Below are 4,982 nucleotides of genomic sequence, written 5' to 3' on the forward strand. Positions count from 1 at the left end.
CAGGGCTCTTAGGAGCTCCACGGAGCGTGCACTTCACTTGTCTGTGGAGAGATTGGGCTGCAGCGACTCTGAGCACCAGCTCCCTGCCCGACCTGTGCTCTGTTCCTGGAGTCAAACTCGCTCCTGGGGGCCTGAGCCACATGGTAGTGAATCCCAAAAAGTGGCCTGACATTTTGATAAAACAAGAAATAAAATGCTGGAAAAAATGATGCAAAGAAAGAAAAGAGGCCAGGTGTGGTGGCACACACCTGTAATCCCCGGGGCTCAGGAGGCCGAAGCAGGAGGATCCAAAGTTCCAAGTCAGCCTCAATGAGGCCCTACTTCTTTTTTCTTTTACACACATGAACAGCATATCATTTTGTTGTTGTTGTTGCTTTTAGATATACATGACAGTTAAGTGTAGTGAGACACTACATCTAAATAAAAAATTTTAAAAGGGCTGGGCATGTGGCTCAGCGGCTAAGTGCCCCTGGGTTCAATCCCTGGTACAAAAATAAAATAAAATAAAATAAAAAGGTACATGCTATAGGAGTCCATTTTGTTTTTGTGACAAGGTCTTGCTAGGTTACCTGGCCTAGCAGGTAACATCCGATTTTTTAAAATACTAGATTCAACAACATAAAACTATTCTGCCAAACTGCTACCAAGTCTCTAAAACCCTCTTCCTCTCTGTACCTGCCAAGGACCTGCTACCACATTCACCCTGAGGGCCTGCTCCTGGGCAGGGCACCTGGAGACTCGCCGCACCCAGCAGACAGGAGTGGCTTCTGACACACCAACCGCTGAGCGAGGGACTTCCTGGTTTGACTCCCATCGCTGTGAGGCCACTTACAGGAAAGGACCCAGGACCAGGTCCTCAGCACCCCACCTGGGTACCATGGCTGGGTGTGCAGGCAGGTGCAGAGCTCTGGTGCACACGGCAGTGGCCGCGCCTGATTTGAGGGACCTCTCACTGCAGAAGGGCCAGCAGAGGAAGGTGACTGGCAGTCTCCACGAGTGCGAGAGCCAGCTTCTTAAAAAACCCTGCCTCGGGTCATCTCAGCTAAGTGATTCGTGGAAGCCTTCCTGGTCGGGCGGGGCAGCGAGCCAGAGGAGCACAGGAGGGTGGGAGAGCCTGGCAACCCAGGCCAGTGCCTCCCGCTGCCCGGGGCGAGCGAGTAAAGCTGACATTCAGACACAAACCCCAACGGGCTGGGGCTCGGGTGGAGCGCTCGCCTGGCATGTGTGAGGCACTGGGTTCGAGCCTCAGCTCCGCATGTAAATAAACGAATAGAATCAAGGTCCATACATCTAAAAGAAATTAAAACGGACAGACAAACAGCCACCAGAGAACCTCAGGGTGGTGTGTGTGGACACGGACTCCAGCACTCTCAGGCCAGAAGGGACCTGGAAATCAGCACAAATACGACGTTTAGAGACAGGAAGTTCATTTCACTCCGAGGTCACAGGTCACAAGAACAAACAACAAGATCAGTAACACATCTGGCTGCGGCCGAGTTTTTAAAATACTAGATTCAACAACATAAAACTATTTTGCCAAACTGCTACCAAGTCTCTAAAACCCTCTTCCTCTCGTCTCTGTACCTGCCAAGGACCTGCTACCACATTCACCTGAGGGCCTCAGGGTGGCAGAGACCTGGAGCCTCACCCGCACCTACCATCAGGATTGATCCAACAAGGGCTTTATCAATTTCACCGAGGACATGGGGGTGCCAGTGGACAGTGGGAACGCCTGGACTCCTCAGAGCCCAGCACCAGTGTTTAGGGTGGCAAGTCAGAAAGGGAACACCTGGCAGAGACCCAGGAGCCGGAAAGCCACACAATATCAGGTGTCCAATCACACACCCTCTGAAGGCCGTGGAGACCACCTACTGTCCTCCTGCACCTGTCATGAGAAAGAAGAAGGGCAATTCTCCGCCACGCGTTCAGAACTGGAGACTTTTTGTGGAGGTCCCCCTTGTAACCGAAGAGCCACCAAGGGCAGCTGAAGAGCTTTCCCTGGGGCGGACATAGTAAGAGACGATTCAGGGCTTTGAGCCCGGGTCCCTGCAGTGACGGCTCACCCTGGGGGGCAGCAGTGGAGTGGTCAGGGATGTGGGGGCTGCACAGCATCCTCACTGTCCTCCTAGACAGGGTCCCTGGCACCCGGGGGGCAGACAGGAACTAGTGGCGCCAGGCCTTCAGGGGTCCTGAGCAGAGAGCCCTGTCTGGACACACGCCCAGCTGCACTCTCTTCTGGTGTGCGCACAGGGGCCTGCAGTCCTCCAAGTGCTTCCAGTCCAGGGGAGGACAGGCACGGGCACTTCCGGCCTGGGGGGATGTGGACAGGGTGTCGCTGTGGGAGCAAAACGAGGGCCCAGCCCATCTAGGGCCCCTCTGCAGGAGGGAGAGCCAGCTGTGCAGGGGAGGGGGCTCAGGGCCCAGGAAGGCTGAGGAGGGCGGAGGGGCCGCGGACACACAGGGCCCCCAGAAGGCACAGGTCAGCAGGCCGTGATCACCAGAGGTGCCGGAGCGCCTCAGGGGTCTGGAGAGGTCCTTTCCCACCCAGGCTGGGCAGCCGGGGCAGCCCTCACTCACAGGCACAGCCCACAGCTGTCACATCGCAGCAGCCTCCCTGGGCTGCAGAGCTGCCAGGCACCCGCCCGGCGCAGCTCCTGGGACCCTACCGACCCCTGAGCACCACCCACCCTCCGCCTTCCTCCGCCTCTCAGTTCCCCTGGCCTGTCCAAGGGCTTGGTCATCCGGCTGAACTTGCCACACCCACACCTCAGCCCCCACTCTTCTTGCACAGACCTGAACGGGCCATTCACCTTTTTGTGGCTACCAAAGGGATCTTTTTAAAACACACCTGCCCAGGGCTTCCCACCCGCCCCGGGGCTCTGCCCGCACACACACTCCCTCAGAGCCTAGGCAGAGCCAGGACAGCCCCCACTGCATCTGAGCTGCAGCTGCCCTCGGCCGCAGGCCGCTGCCTCACTGGGACCCTGGCCTTCCAACCCGGACCGGTGTAGCCAGCAGCCCTGGCTGGCCAGTCTGCCCAGCTCCGCCTGGTGACAGTTCTGCGGAGCACGTGTTTAGGGCCAGTGCAGGAGTCCAGCAGCACAGGCACAGGAGGGGGCGGATCGCAGTCCCCCGAGGCACCCCACAGCACCACGACTCAGACTGAGGCCTCACCTCCTAAGGCCCACCCGAGGCACCCTGTCCTGGGCCAGGCTCCTCAATTCAACCTCAGGTGGCCACCCACAGAAGCCACTCCTCCAGAATGGACACCAGGTCATGGTATCCCGTTCTGCTGGGCCTCTGCCAAGGCTCCTGGCTATCTTCTAACCAAATCCAATCTCCTTGGTACAGCATACAAAGACCCGAGGGCAGTCCTGCCTGCCTGGTCAGCTCTGCTCCCAGCACGCCCAGGGCTTACATTTTTATTCTGTACTCAGGTTGCTCTGGCTAAAAGGCCCTGGGTCCCCTTACTGGGGAGACCCTTCCCATGAGGTCTCCTCAACTCACTGGGGCCAGGTCAAGCCGGCAGCGCTGGCCCCATTCTTCCCCTGCCCTGTGTGGTCTCCAGGACTCTGTGACCCACACAGAGGAGCAGCTCAATAAGTACTGCCAGGGACTGGCCTGGGGCTCCGTGGCAGAGCGCTTGCCTGGCATGTGTGAGGCACTGGGTTCGATCCTCGGCACCACCTATAAATAAATTAAGGTCTATCAACAACTAATAAAATATTTTTTAAAAAAAATAAGCACTGCCAGTGGCATCATCTTGCCCTGGGCGTCTGCAGGCCACAGGAGGGTGCAATCCACCGGTAAGAAGCCAGCTTCTGCCAGCCCCATCAACCAGCCACCCTAGACCCCAGCTCAGGGCCCAAGTGCAAGAAGCCGATGTGCAGTGCTTCTTCCTCCTGACCCATCAGACAGCCTGCCCTGCCTCTGTGCAGACATCTCCAAAGGAGAGCCCTCGGCCCAGGCTGAAATGAACTGGTTTCAAACATCACCCATTCAGTTTGGATCCAGCAGATGTTCCCAGAACGCACCTGGTTTTCAACAGGGACTACACAGAGTTTCTGGGGAACTAAAGAAGAAACCTCCAGAGACGGGGAACCCCTGTCAACTGGACTTCATCAGTGGTGCACCTGCTCTTAGAACCAGTGGGGTCAGAGGCAAACACACAGCACCTGCATCTCATCGCTTTGGTTTTCCTCATTTTTAAAACACTAAGCCTTTTTCTTTCTGTACTGAGATTGAATCCAGAAGTGCTCGACCACTGAGCTACATCCCCAATCCTTTGAAAATCTTATTACATTTTGAGACAGGGCCTCACTAAGTTGCAGAGGCTGGCCTGGAACTTGTGAACCTCCAGAGCGCCTGGCCTAAAACAAATGTGCTTCTGAACCCTCTTTAATTTAATTGGAATGTTGTAAGTATTCCTGTTGAGTCTGAAAAGCTCTTAGAAATTTCTGGCTTTAGGAAGATGGAAGTAATTCTTTGTGAAAACCATGACTTCTTACACATGGGAAACTTGCAGGCCCCAAAATGATGTGTAGGCAACAGAGGCCCCATTTGAAAGATAAGCCTCCTTAGCAAACACAGCAAAGAAAATCTCAGTCCAGTCACCCCTAGGCTGGCACCTGCCCCAGCATCAAGATGATGCCACTGACAGTGGAGTGGCATGAGCAATAGCCCCAGAACTCTCCAACCCCAGGGAGGTCCCTGGCAGGGCCAGGTGGGCTATCCCTGAGCCTGGAGTTTCATCAGAGGCCAGGAGAGCCAACACAGCACATGGGAGCAACACAGGAAGAGGCTTGGTGGTTGGCTCTTCCAGGTAGCAAGAGTCTACGGGATGGCGCCACGTAAGTCATCACGGGGCCAAAATCACCACCAGGGCAGGGAGTGGGACCCAGGGCCGAGCGCCTCTTCTATTTATTTTTGCAGCACTAGAGATGAAATCCAGGGCCTTACATTTGCTCTACCAATGAGCTACA

Source organism: Urocitellus parryii, chromosome 7 (genome assembly GCF_045843805.1).
Source record: "Urocitellus parryii isolate mUroPar1 chromosome 7, mUroPar1.hap1, whole genome shotgun sequence".
Taxonomy (NCBI): domain Eukaryota; kingdom Metazoa; phylum Chordata; class Mammalia; order Rodentia; family Sciuridae; genus Urocitellus; species Urocitellus parryii.